Source organism: Malaclemys terrapin, chromosome 3 (genome assembly GCF_027887155.1).
Source record: "Malaclemys terrapin pileata isolate rMalTer1 chromosome 3, rMalTer1.hap1, whole genome shotgun sequence".
Lineage (NCBI taxonomy): Eukaryota > Metazoa > Chordata > Testudines > Emydidae > Malaclemys > Malaclemys terrapin.
In genome coordinates, this window is record NC_071507.1 from 107,239,042 (window position 1) to 107,254,057 (window position 15,016).

At 40.6% G+C, this 15,016-nt stretch overlaps 1 protein-coding gene across 2 annotated transcripts in view; it reads left to right on the top strand.

Moving 5' to 3' along the window:
* HBS1L (HBS1 like translational GTPase) overlaps window positions 1-15,016 on the top strand; it is a 104,517-nt gene that overhangs the window by 52,624 nt on the left and 36,877 nt on the right. The window lies entirely within an intron of this gene.

The window sequence follows — 15,016 nt, forward strand, 5'->3', positions numbered from 1 at the left end:
AGAAGGGACAATTTTGATTATCTGCTTTAACCTCCTATATAACACGCCATAGAATTTCCCCAAAATAATTCCTAGAACATGCCTCTTAGAAAAGAAAAGAATCCAGTATGACCCTTGATAAATTATTCAAATGGTTAATTACTCTCACTGTTAAAAATGTATGCCTTATTTCCAGTCGGAATTTGGTCAAATTCTAGTAATTGAATCATGCTACATCTTTCTCTGCTAAATTGAAGAGCCCATTATTAAATATTTTTCCCCATGTAGGTATTTACAAACTGTAATCAAGTCACCCCTTAATCTTCTCTTTGTTAAATGAATAGATTGAGCTTTTTGAGCCTATTACTATGAGGCTTATTTCTTAATCCTTTAATTATTCTCAAGCTTCTCTGAACACACTCCAATTTATCAACATCCTTCCTGAATTGTGGACACCAGAATTGGACACAGTATTCCAGCAGCTGTTGCACCAGTGCCAAATAAAGAAGTAAAATATCCACTTTACTCCTGCCTGAGGTTTCCCTGTTTATACATTCAAGGATAGCTTTTGCCCTTTTGGACACCACACCACACTGGGAGCTCATGTTCAGGTGATTATCCATCACAACTACCAAATCTTTTTCAGTGTTCCTGCTTCCTAGGATAGAGTCTCCCATTCTGTAGGTGTGGTCTACCTTCTTTGTTCTTAGATGTATACATTTACATTTAGCCATATTGAGACACAAGACGTTTTCTTGCATCTTCCAAGTGATCCAGATTAAGCTGAATCAGTGACCTGTCCTCTTCATTATTTACCATGCCCCAATATTGGTTAGTCGCAAACTGTTAGTGATGATTTTATGTTTTCTTCCTGGTCATTAATAAAAATGTTAAATAACATAGGTATAGTAATCGATCCCTGTGGGATCCCACTAGAAACACAGCCATTTGATGATGATTCCCCGTTTATATATACATTTCAAGACCTGTCAGTTAGCCAGTAATTCATATAATGCATGCCAGGTTAATTTTGTATTTTTCTAGTTTTTTTAATCAAAATATCATGCAGTACCAAGTCAAATGTCCCTTCTGACCTTAAAGTCTATGAGTCTTACAGAAGTCTATATTACATCAGCACTATTACCTTTATCAACCAAACTGGTAATCTCATCAAAAAAAGATATCAAGTTAGTTTGACAGGATCTATTTTCCATAAACACCTGTTGATTGTCATTAAATACATTACCCTCCTTTAATTCTTTATTAATCGAGTCCCATATCAGCCTCTCTGTTATCTTGTTCAGGATCAGTGTCAGGCTGACACGCCTATAAATTACCCAGATCATCCTGTTTACTCTTTTTAAATATTGGCACGTTAGCTTTCTTTTAGTATTCTGGAACTTTCCCAGTGCTTCAAGGCTTATTGAAAAGCAGCATTAATGGTCTAGCAAGCTCCACAACCAGCTGTTTTAAAACTCTTGGATGCAAGTAATCTGGGCCTGCAGATTTAAGAATGTCTAACTTTAGTAGCTGCTGTTTAACATCCTCCTGAGATACTAGTGGAATTGAAAGAGTGTTAGACTATGATATGACTATCTCATCTATTTTTCTCCCAAATACAGAACAGAAATATTTATTGAACACTTGCGCCATTTCTGTATTTTTGTTGATAATTCTACCATTTCCATCTAGTAATGAACCAATATCATTGTTAGCTAGATAACAGGAACAAAAAGAATCCTATCCTATCTATCTGTCTAATTTTATTATTGACATCTAATGCCACTCCACCTCCCCTTTTGCTCACTTGATCTTTTCAAAATGGGTTATAGCCAGTGATTTTAACATTCCAGTCATGGCAGTCCTCCTATCATGTTTCAGTAATACCAACTAGATCAAATTCACGCTCCTAAATGAGCAATCCCAATTCCTTTTGATTGTTATCCAATCTCCTAGCATTGGTGCATAGGCAATGCAAGAATTACTTCTTTTTGTGTCCTTTGGTTCCTTGATTAATTTTGTTCTCTCATCCTTGATTTTGTGCTGAATGCTCACATCTTCTCCTGACTTCTCTTGCCAGCCTGTCCCCAAGGAAATTGATTCCACCATCTATTGAGTCTGGAAGCCGTCCAAACTATATAGCCCCTTCTCCCTATAGAAGGTGGACCAATGTTTTCCAAATCAAAACCCTACACCACTTACCTAGCCAGTGTTTCACTTCCAAAATCTTCTGCCTACTGTCTTTGTTTTTGGGACAGGAAGGATCTCAGAGAAGATTGCTCTATCCCTTTCTCAGGTGCAAAGTTCCCATGTGGTGCTAAGCAGTCACTTAAACCAGACTTTTCCCAGCTGATCACTAATTTTGTGTTCTTCATATTCTGGGTGTCTGTCTTGAGACCCTGCAGTCTGATTTGTAGAAGCACTGAGCACTCACAACTGAAGTCAATGGGAGCTGTGCTTTGAACATAAAAAGTGCTGTATAATGCTAAGTACTCTGAAAAATCAGGTGCTAGGTATCTCAAATTGGGCACCGAAAATTTCTGGATACTTTTTACATTAATCTTTGTGCCACAGTTCCCCATCTGTAAAATGGGAATAATCATACTCCTTCACTTCACAGGCTTGTTGTGGAAAATAAATCTATTCATATTTGTGAAGTATTTGGATACTATTGTGCTGAGCACCATAGAAAAAGCCTCTGAGGAAATGAATAATTCTGTCTTCAGAGCATGAACAATGCACAGAAATTAGGCATGAAGCGACACATTGAACAAGGATGCAAAAAAATATGAATAGCTGCTTAAAAGAGCACCATACAGTCTGTGTACGGAATGAGGCAAGAGTCCTGTGGACAAAATGGTATGTGATCATGTATATTAAAGACTGTATCATAATGCATATGCACAAAGGAGCCAAATTAAGGTTGCCTAGGCAACCTTAGTTCTGGCATTTACTAACTTTTGAATATTTGACATTACAACCTTTAATAATGATTTTTAATATAGTTTTTAAATGCAATTTCCTAGGTTTTTAAAAAAATCAAACTGAAAAAATAAAAATTTCATTATGTGGCATTATCTTGACACCCATTTGGGTCACTGACAGGGTTGGAATTTTTAGGTTTATCATACAGGCCTCTGCTGCTTGAGCTAATAGAGTAACTGATAGCAGTGGTAAGCTGTCATCCTATGTGGGGACCAGCACTAGAGGGGGATGAAACACGGAATTTGCCAGTAGGTGTCACAGATGTTTGCTGACAGCAGAGGAATGGTGAGACTCTGAAATCCTGGATTCCACTCCAGGCGGTGGAGGGGCATGTCTGATTACACAGACTCTTCTACCGACTTCCCTCAGGTGTGACCCCTCAGCCCCATTCCCTCCAAGCTGACTCTGTCCCAGTCCTGTCTCTTCCCTACCCTTGGGTCCTCATGCCAGTCCTTTCTCTTCACTTGGTCAGTTCCAGTCTCTACTTCTCAGATTTCTCATCCCAGTCTTCTTGCCCTATTAGGCTCACCCCTCCATACTTCCCATCCCAGTTCCAGTCTTCCCCCAGCCCCTTGTTTTCTATCTCCTTGCCTGGCCAGTTCTCCCACAATCCCAGCTCCTCATCCAGTCTCTGTCTTCCCCCACCCTCGCCTCCAGTCGCCTCTCTAGCCCTACTACTAGTCCCCAGTACTACTACATCCAATCTTAATGAATCCCCCCTCCCCCTCTTCACTCCCTCCAGTTCCTAGTCCCAATCTCTTTGCCCAGTCAGGCTCAGTTCTCCCCCTGCATCCTAACTTCTCATCAGATCTGTCTACCTCTCCTCCACTCCTCCTTCCTGCACCCCACTGGTTCTCAGTGTCAGTCTTCCCCCTATAACTATTTGTTTTCCTCTCCCTCCCGCCAACCTCCATTCCCAGTTCCCTCACCCCACCCAAGACTTTGTCCTAATTTACTCCCTCCTGCAGGTGTACCTCTTGTCCCCTCTGCATTTGAATTGGGCAGTTTCCTCCTCCACAGTGTGTGAGCCCAGCAAGGGGGTCATTGAGAGCACAGGAAAGACAATCTGCCCACTCTCAGTTCAGGTGGCTGAACCTAAGTTCCCTATAAGCTGTGTGGGTGCGCGGGTGGGGAGAGGCGTTCGGCCCTGGCCCCGGAGCTGCCGCAGCCAGGGAGAGGTGATCTCCCCTGGCCCCAGCCCTGGAGGTGCCCTGGCTGGGGAGGCGCCTCTCCCCCTGGCTCCAGGCTGCTGTGGCAAGAGAGGGATGAGGGGAGTCCTCTCTCTCCCCAGGGCAGCCTGCACCCTTAGCCCCAGCCAGAGCCCTCACCCCCACACCTCAACCCTCTGCCCTAGCCCTGAGCCCCTTCCTGCACCCCAAACTCCTCATCCCTGGCCCCACCCCAGAGCCTGCACCCCCAGACAGAGTCCTCTCCCCCCCTTGCACCCGAATCCTCTGCCCCAGCTCTGAGCCCCCTCCCACATTCCAAACCCCTCAGCCCCACCCCCACCATAAATCAACTCCATATTGGTGCACATTACAAAAATCATTCCGCACATGGATGTAAAAAATTAGAGGGAACATTGGCCTGGACCCGGTACGGTGCGACACACAGCTCCTCAGAGCAACAGTTACAGCTTCGGGTTGGGGCATGCTCGGTGCAGATGGAATCTGGGGAATTTTGCTGCTAAAGTCTGTCTACACTGAGCATGTGCCAACTGTAGTTTTTCAAAAGCTTAGAACTTGGGCCAAATTTGGGTGGATTTTCACAGCAAAAAGCTAGTCCTGGACACAAAACCAATCTCTCTGCCAAATTTCAAGTCCCCAAAGCATGTCAGTACTAAACTTTTTAAAGAAAAAGGTTGCCAGGATTTTTTTTAACATGGGCAAAATGTATTTTTCACTAGCCTTATAACTGAATCATTTTGGCTGAAAATTTTTTTAAAAAATTCATTTTGAGGCAGACACCTGACATAGAAAGTTTTTGCCTAAACAACTGAAATTTGGCAAAGTCATAAGCAACTGAAAACAGGGTCATGTACTTGGAAGTGTTGGGCAACTTTGATAGTAAGGGATGCTATTGACTCTGCCTATAATACTACACAGTAATGAACTATTCAAGACCTAAGTTGTTGCTGGAACTAATGTGGGGAAATCAAATTGGATGCTGTGTGTTCTGATAATTCAAACTAATCCTAATGATATACAGGAATTTGTTTTCAGTGCCCTCCTGTATCACCTTCTGAAACAGAACCTTACCACTCTTGAAATTAAATATCCCTATATTCAGGCACAAGCATAGAGTTATATTTTTAACATTTTTCACTGAAAATGCCCACTGGTAGTTTCATTGAAAATTTTTAAAAAATATTTTCATATATTCACTGATTGAAACCTTACAGAGAAGATAATAGTTGGTAACAAGCCTAAGTTACCTGGTAAACCCCTGTCTGTGGTTTGTATTTAGGAAATAACCTTTCTTTTAAAAAGAAAAACAAAACTCAGTGTTCTTATTTGAGGAATTGTTTTCAATAATGTCTTGTGAGTAGGTGAATCTCAATATTGTGGGACTGACTTACCCTGCCTTTTCCCCCCTCCCTGTTTAAAATTTTAAAGTTTTCAGTTACAGATGTTCAGTAGCATCAACTGTATGTTGCAAGTACTTTACTCATAAATGTTGCATTCGGTTGCAATGTTTTGACTATTTTACTAAAAATTGCTTAGTTTTGAGTTTGTATAAGTTAATTGTAGAAAAACAGCTTTCTTTGCAAAGCAGAATTTTACATTAATATATTTATAGTGTGAAATTTGAGCTAGTTGGTGTATCTTTGCTGTTTGTGTTATCACTCCTTAAAGAGCTGCTGATGCCTCTTGGCAAATATAGAAAAATCTGTTCTGTTTCGTGTTTTAAGTTTTCCTTTCCTAGAGTCCTTTACTACTCTGTATATTTGTCTGAAAACCGCATCCTATTTGTTCCAACTGGTACTTGTTTTTCACGTGCAGTGGACTTTGCTTTTAAGTTTTCTTTCTTGGTCAGTAGTGCCTTCTAGTGATGAGGACATTGTAAAACATATTTCAGAGGAATGTAAACTTTTAAAGATTTAAGTTCAGCAAACCTTTCAAATACTTTAGGAAGTTTGGAAGGGACATTGTAAAATTTGAGGATGAGGTAGTAGTGATCTCCTAATTCTGAGTCACGAGGCATAAAGAGCACATGGTTGAGAATCCTGAACTTTTGAGCTATATTTCAAGATTGCTGACTGGCCTTAATACCTTGTACTTATAGAGCAGTGGTCTACAACCTTTTTATGCACGAGATCACTTTTTGAATGTAAGTGCAACCCAAGATCTGCCCCACTCTGCTCACTCCATCCTCTCCCCCCCGTCGCTCATTCTCCCCCACCCTCACTCACTTCCACTGGGCTGAGCCAGGGGTTTGGGGTTTGGGAGGGGGTGCGGGCTCTGGGTTGGGGCGAGGGGTTCGGAGTGTGGGAGTGGGCTCTGGGATGAAACTGGGGCAGGGGGTTGGGGTGCAGGAGGGGGTGACGGGTGCAAACTTCGGGAGGGAGTTTGGGTGCAGGAGGGGTCTCCAGGCTGGGGCAGAGTGTTGAGGTGCAGGAGGGGTATGGGTGCTGGCTCTGGGAGGGGGGCAGGGCTGGGGCAGGGGATTGGGCTGCAGGAGGGGGTTCAGGGTGCAGGGCATGGGGTGCTAGCTCCAGGAAGGGGCTGAGGGTTGGGGTGCAGGCTCCCTGCCTGACCCGGCCCCACTCAAGCACATCGGCACCTTCTCCCCATCATGAGCCGGGCCACCTCCCATCCCCCAGCCAGCCAGTAGTGCACCATGTGGCCACACCACTCCTGGAAGGGGCCAACGCGCCCCTGCGGCCACTGGGGTGGGGCATGTGGCTACACATGCTACCCTTCTCTGCAGGCACCTCCCCCACAGCTCCCATTGGCCACAGCTCCCCATTCCTGGCCAATGGGAGCTGTGGGGGTTGTCCTTGCAGGCAGGAGCAGTGCATGGAGAACCCATTCCCCGCCCCAGTGACCCCTCTACGCAGCCGCGGCTGGAGATTGCGATCGATTCGGAATCTCTCCAGGATTGACCAGTTGATCATTATTGACCGTTTGGTGACCATGGTTATAGAGCATTTTACAAACTCTTAGGTGGGCCTTAATGCATCCCTGTAAATGAGGTAATTGCCATTGAAGGTCCCATGGCAATCTTGATCTAAATTGTGCAGTAAGATTCCTGAGTTCGGCAGCATTCTAGTACAGCAGACTGGAGATTTTGTGTCAGCTTCAAATATATTAAATTGAGTGTTTGATTTAATTAAATATGAAAACAAAAAATGAAAAATCAATATAATATTCCCCACTTCTTAATTTGTTATAACATTTAATTTTATATTATCTCTTTTTTAATTTTCCTTGTGCTGCAGAGTTTTGATTGGAAAATGCATAATTATATTATGGAAGTTGTCAAGAAGCTGGAGGTCCTTACAGTTGGGTAAGGAACAGTGGAGATTTATGACCCAGAGAAAGCTGTTGGATATGCACATGAGCTGGGTGTTATAATGATTAACAGTGAAATAATTAACTCTATTGATACTGAAATTTTCATGAATAGATGTCCCTATAAACTTCCCATTGAGATGAATGGGTGCAGTTCACACTGCACACAAGTGAAACACAGACTAGACTCAGGCTGACATCTCTGCGTTCATTATCTTGCACAATGCTCGTGTTTGGAAGGTTTTTACAATAGTAATGGCATAGAAACTTTTTTTAAATGATAGCATGGATTCTGGAGCATCATTCTGTGACAAGGGATGGATTTAATGGACATGGCCCTTGGTTATCATCATAGTCACTTTACAGATGGGGAAATATTAAGTAGAGAAAGGGTGCTTCTGTACTAGAAAAAATGACTTATTACAAACAGTACAGCACCACTAATGTAGTCAAGGGTAAAGCTTTTTTTCTTGATGCTGTAAAATCATACCTGGAGCAGATTTATGTTACACAGAGCTTGAGCACAGTCTGGTAGTACTTACATCATTGGTGGCTGTTGCCACAGTACAGTTAGACTAAGTGTAAATGACTACTTGCTCATGGTCATATAGAAAGTCTGAGACAGAGCAAGGAATGGTGAATGGAGAAAGTTAATAAGGAAGTGTTATTTACCCCCTCACATAACACAAGAACCAGGGGTCACCCACTAAAATTAATTGGCAGCAGGTTTAAAACAAACAAAAAGAAGTACTACTTCATGCAGTGCACAGTCAACCTGCGGAGATTATTGCCTGGGGATGTTGTGGAGGGCAAAACTATAACTGGTTTAAAAAAAGAATTAGATAAGTGCATGGAGGATAGGTCCATCACTGTTTATTAGCCAAGATGGTTAGGGATGCAGCCCCATGCTCTGGGTGTCCCTAGGCCTCTGACTGCCATGTGCTGGGACTAGATGATGGAGGATGAATGACTTGATGATTGCTCTGTTCTGTTCATTCCCTTTGAAGCATCTGGCATTGACCACTCTCAGATGAAAGGATATTGGGCTCTTTGGACCATTGGTGTCACCCATGGAAAAAAATTAGTGGGTGCTTAGCACCCACCAGCAGCCAGCTCCCTCCTCTGCCTCTAGCGCCTCCAATCTGCCCGCAGCCCCGCCGATCAACGACTCGCCCTCCCTCCTAGCACCTTCTGCTCGCTGCAATCAGCTATTCCGCGATGCGCAGGAGGCGCTGCGTTCGTGGGACCGGGCGGAACGGGGCAGGGTGGAGCAGAGGCAGGAGGAAGCAGGGCGGGGTCTTAGGAGAAGGGGTGGAGTGGGGCGGGGCGAGGGTGATAGTTTGGGGAAAGGGAGCGGGTGGGGCCTGGGGTGGAGCGGAGGGTTGACCACTCCCAGGGCCTAGAGGAAGCCAGTGCCTTTGCCCAGTATGACCATTCTTATGTTTTTGTGAATGGAAGCCAAAATATCTAGTTCTCAATTCCATTCCTTAAGAACAAGACTCTCCTTCCTCATCTTTTAACTTAACTGACACATTCAGAACCTACAAGTGAGACTGATTCAAAGCTGAAATGATTCATAGCTTCTCAATGATTGAATTGATTTTTTAAAAAAAGAACTAATATTTTTGACCTTACTAACTTTAAATATTCATAAATTAAAAGCTACTAAATCATTTCTTCAGATTTGGCATGTTTTGTAGAACTTGTTGAGACGCCAAACCATGTACTGTAGTGTTCTCTATAAATGTGTAAGAAATTCTGTTTTATTATATTTGGCAAATCATTTATAGTAATACTGAAATATTTTACGTCACAAGCATGGGCAGAATTAAGGCTCAGTTTTCAACATTAACTCTGCATTCTCTGAATTGTTGAATGTTTAATTCAACATTAGTGCTGAGTAATCAATGCTAGGTTTTGGTATATGTTTCTTCTAAAGATTGGAAGTGCATAATTTATCTAGACTGGAGATACAGTAATGTAATTTGTAAGATAATGGGAAAGTACATATGCAGGGCTTCTAGTTTTAGGTTTAAATAAGTATTTAATGGCAAATGTTTGCTATTAACAAAGACAGAAAATATACTGAGAAATTAGTCTACGCTGAAAATATCTCATGGTCTCTGCAGCCTTTCTAATAATCAGTTTCACATCTTCCATATGTACTTTATATGAATCTAAATTCATTTCCTGGCAGGAGGATTCTGATGAATATATTTGACAATCACAATTTTCAAATCAAGAATAGATTTTTTTTCAATACAATACGTGCTTCGAATTATTTTGGGGAAGTTCTATGGCCTTCAGGAGGTCAGACTAGAGGTCCCTTCTGACCTTAGAATTTGTGAATATGTGAATCTATGATCATATGAATCTATGAAATGGATGCTGAGTTTTCAGTGCACAGATGTCCACAGCTACTATCATGACTGCCACTGATTTTTGGTAATCTCAGCAGAGTGTCCAAGGACTGAATGGGCATTGAAACTGAATCATACTCTCCTTCTTAGAGGATGTCCTTCCAGGTTAGGGTTGAGAGAGACATGCTGAATGTTTGAGGAAGGTTGCATTGCTGCTGGCTCTGTTCTGTGATTAAACTAGTCTTCAGTCTTCAAGATAGTCAGTGTTACACTCTGTAAGGGCATTACATTTACACACAGTTGCTAAAAGTAGAAAATCGAAGTCCCACATATGTAAAAGTAAAATAAAGGGAATATAGATTAATGTAAAATTTACAGAAGCACCTGTCTCGCTTTCAAAACTGACTTAGACACTTAGGAGTCTACGTCTCATTGGCTGTAAGCACTTAGGAGTTTAAGACACTTTTGAAAACTGAACATAAACTCCTAAATTACTTACGTGCTTTTGAAAAATTTACCCTTTATCTACAGTGTTGTTGTGTATAGTGATGTTAACAGTTTGAGGGGATGTAACTGCAGCTTCCAGTTGCCACTGAAACAAGTAGAATGTAAATATTAGTCCAAATTAGGGTGACCAGATGTCCCGATTTTATAGGGACAGTCCTGATTTTTGGGTCTTTTTCTTGTATAGGCTCCTATTACCCCCCACCTCCTGTCTGGTCACCCTAGTCCAAATTCTCTGTGTAGCAGAGCCTTTAAACTGCTCAGGCAGAGCAAAGAGGTCACTCAATTAGGGTGAACTGCAAACAAAACGGGGCAGACAAACCCCAAAGGCTGGTGGATATTCCAATACTTAGTTTACCAAAACAGCTTCTATAGTACCTCACTGGTTATTTAGACGTCCAAACAACACAGTTCCCTTAAAGTACCCAGCCTCAGGCCTCCGTCCAGACACACACGTCAGATATGATGATGATTACTGAAAATCTTAGCTCATCATATAAAAGAAAAGGTTCTTCCAATCTCAAAGGATCAGCCACATACCCAGGTCCAATTATAACTTAGATTTTACCCAAAATACACGCTTATAGCCAATTCTTATTAACTAAGCTAAAATTTATTAAAAAAGAAAAGAGAGTGAGTGTTGGTTAAAAGATCAATATACATACAGACTTGAATTCAATTCTTGAGGTTCAGATACACAGCAGAGATGAGTTTGTAGTTGTCAAAAGTCCTTTTAGAAATAGTCCATCGGTTATAGTCCAATGTCCATATTCAGGGTGACTCCAGTCAGTGACTGGGATCTCAATCCTTTTGGCTTAAGGTTTCCCCCTCTTGAAACCCAAAGCAGATCTGAGATGAAGTAGGATCGTGTCCCAAGGTTCTTATACATTTCCAGCAGCCTTTTGGCTTGAGAAAACAATAGGCTTAACTCTCCTTCTCCCAAACATCCTGGCAATTACAACAGGGTAATTTATCCATTAAACAGTTCAGATACAGGTTACCACAACCTTCAAAGAGACCTAGAGGTAATAATACTAATTTACTCAAGTGTCTTCCTAAATGTTGTTAATCCTTTTTTTTAATCTTAGAATCAAAGCTATAGCAATAGACAAGACTTGTTTGCTTACATCACAAGACCTGAGCAAACATCTACCCTTCTATCTCTAACAATGCAGACTTGCATTTCAAAGCTCTATTCATTTACATATCTTCCTAACCAGTCTCTAAAGTTCAGCCATGGGTCAGGTCAGTCTGTGAGTTAATTAACTCTTTCTGGCCCTGTCCTCTTTCAGTGAGATATTATATTACACTCATAACGTCACACAAGGGATATTTCTCAATGGTTCTCCAGGCGCTTGTGGATCACCGTGGACGTTTCATGGACATTAATGCAGGCTGGTCCGGAAAGGTGCATGACGCACACATCTTAGAAGAAATTGGTAAATTAAACAATTAAAAAGTCACCAGGACCAGATGGTATTCACCCAAGAGTTCTGAAGAAACTGAGATATGAAATTTCAGTACTACTAACTGTGGTATGTAATCTATTGCTTAATCAGCCTCTGTACCAGATGACTGGAGGATAGCTAATGTAATATCTATTTTTAAAAAATGGCTCCAGAGGTGATACTGTCAATTGCAGGCCAGTAAGCCTAACTTCAGTACCAGGGAAATTGATAATTCTGTTCTATACTATATAGATGAACACACTGTGATGGGGAAGAGTCAAAGGAAATCACGCCTAACCAGTCTATTAGAATTCTTTGAGGGAGTCAACAAACATGTGGACAAGGGTGATTCAGTGGATATAGCATACTTGGACTTTCAGAAAGCCTTTGACAAGGTTCCTAACCAAAGGCTTTTAAGTAAAGTAAGCCTGTCATGGGAAAAGAGAGAAGATCTTCTCATGGATCAGTAACCGGTTAAAAGAAAGAAAACAAAGGGTAGAAATAAATGGTCAGTTTTCACAGAAGAGAGAGGTAAATAACAGAGTCCTTAGAGGATTTGTGCTGGGACACGTGCAGTTCAATTTTTTTAATTAATGATCTGGAAAAAGGGGTAAACAGTGAGGTGGCATAGTTTGCGGAGGATAAAAATGACTCTGCAGTCCAGTTTGGACTTAACTATACTAAGAGTTACAGCAGGATCTTACAAAACTGGTGGCTCGGGAACAAAATGGCAGATGAAATTCAATGTTGATAAATGCACAGTAATTTACATAATTCCAACTATTACATACAAAATGATGTAATCTAAATTAGCTGCTAGCACTTAAAGATCTTGGAGTCATTGTGAACAGTTCTCTGAAAAGATCACAATCTGTAACAGCAGTCAAAAAAAAATCTAATAGAATGTTAGGAACCATTAGTAAAGGGATAGATAATAAGGGGAAAATATAATGCCAGTATATAAATCCATGGTACTCCCACAACTTCAGTACTGTGTGCAGTTCTGGTCACCCCATCTGAAAAAAGTTCTTCTAGAATTGGAAAAAGTACAGAGAAGGGCAACAGAAATTGTTAGGGGTATGTAACCACTTCCACAAGAGGGGAAATTAAAAAGACTGGAATGGTTCATCTTAGAAAAGAGACAACGGGGGATAGAGATCTATAAAATCATTAATGTTGTGGAGAAAGTGAATAAGGAAGTGTTATTTATTCTTTCACTGAATACAAGAACCAGGAATCACCCAATGAAATCAATAAGTCAACAATTTTAAAGCAAACATAAGGAAGTACTTCCTTCATATAATGCACAGTCAACCTGTGGAACTTGTTGCCAGGGGATGTTGTGAAGGCCCAAAGTATAACTGGGTTCAAAAAAAGAATTCGATAAGTTCATAGACCATAGGTCCATTAATGGTCATTAACTAAGATGATCAGGGACGCAACCCCATGCTCTGGGTGTCCCTAAACCTCTGAGTGCCAAAACCTGGGACTGGATGACAGGTGATGGATCACTCGATAAATTGCCCCGTTCTGTGCATTCCTCTGAAGCATCTGGCACTGGCCACTGCTGGAAGACATGATACTGGGATAGATGGACCATTGATCTGATCCAGTATGGCCATTCTTATGTTAAAACTTTTCCCTGGGGCTGGATACTAGTTTTCTGTGAGCCACAAAAAGAAATATAATTACAGATTCTAGAATCAGATTTTTTTTTTAGGATTTAAATTTTAACTTTTAAGGCATTAATGGGGTCAAGAAATAATAAAATGAAATTAAATAAGCATTTTGAGATATGGCTGCTAGAGAGATGTCAGAACTAAAGTGGGAAGAGAAAAAGCAAAATAGTAATAAGAATGATGTAATTTTTCAGGTTGAATAGCTCTCACTTTAGTCTTTAGTTGACCCGTGTAAGTGCTTTAAAACCAAACAAATACTTTTTCAACCAGTGATCCGTGACCCATGAAAAGTGAGAAGTTTTCAATCCCCACCATTTATTTTAGACAGTTGTGTAACTTATGTATTACTAGCTGCATCCTATTTGTGTATAATGTTTTATATAATGTATAATGCTTTTCATGTCTATCACTCCTTTATTTTCTTGCATTTCGTTATTTTATTTTATCCCTTATTTACACCCACTTTGGATGCGTGTGTGTTTGATCAAAACCAATTATTATTTTTCATATTTGAATAAATATTTTTAAATCTAAAAATGTGCAGTTTTTCTCAGCACAGATATATATGTATTAATCCTTGTATTACTCATACTTAGCTCTTATAAGCACTTTTCACCCATAGATCTCCAAATGCTTTACAAATAAAAGTGAGCATCATTATCCCCATATTACAGGTGGGGAAAATTGAGCAAAGAGAGATGAAGATAAACTCATTAAATATTGAATATTGTGACCAGCTGTGGGATCTTAAAAAAATGCACATGCTCTTTTGTCTTGCTCTCTATTAAAGAACTGTCTGTGGTATTCTGTTTCCTCACCTGAAACATAACTTTAAGAGCCTTGACCACAATTATATATAACCTGTATAGCAATTTGATTGTGTGGTTTTGAAGATATAGCTGTTGTGCTTAAAATACAATAAAAAGTAACCATTGAGTGGTAGGATCAAATGACTCTTAACCCATCTTACTATAGTCAGGCAGAACAATTAAAATACTTATTCATCAAGAAAGAAGTGTTCTTTTGGTGTTGAAAATTAGAATTGCTGGTTTATTGGACAATATGACTGCATCTCAGAGCCATGACTTAAGAAGAAGGTTGCTAGGAATGTGAATTCTTCTCTTTCAGAGGTCAATGACCCTTTTGTACAGCCTTCAAAGGAATTTGATTGAACATTTTTTAGGTTTTGCAAGACCGCTGGAATACCAGTTCACATAATTCAAAGTAAAACCTTATTATATGCTTGGTCTGGTTTGTTAGTTTTAAATAATAGTAAAAATATGTGACCTGAAACTCTCAAATTTAATCTTACTATAGCATAACACACCCAGCAGCATTAAAAAAGATACATCCATTCAACAAGAACAAATCAACTCCACTCAGCCAGCCAGTGAATCGGCAACAAAACCTCTTTTTCATTCCTCATTTTCTCTGGGAAGATACCCTCAATCTTCTCGAAAAACTCTATAAAATAAATTGTAACTTTTGAATGACACCATCTACCTCTAAATCAGTGGAGAAACAATAGAGCCTTTCACTGGAAATAC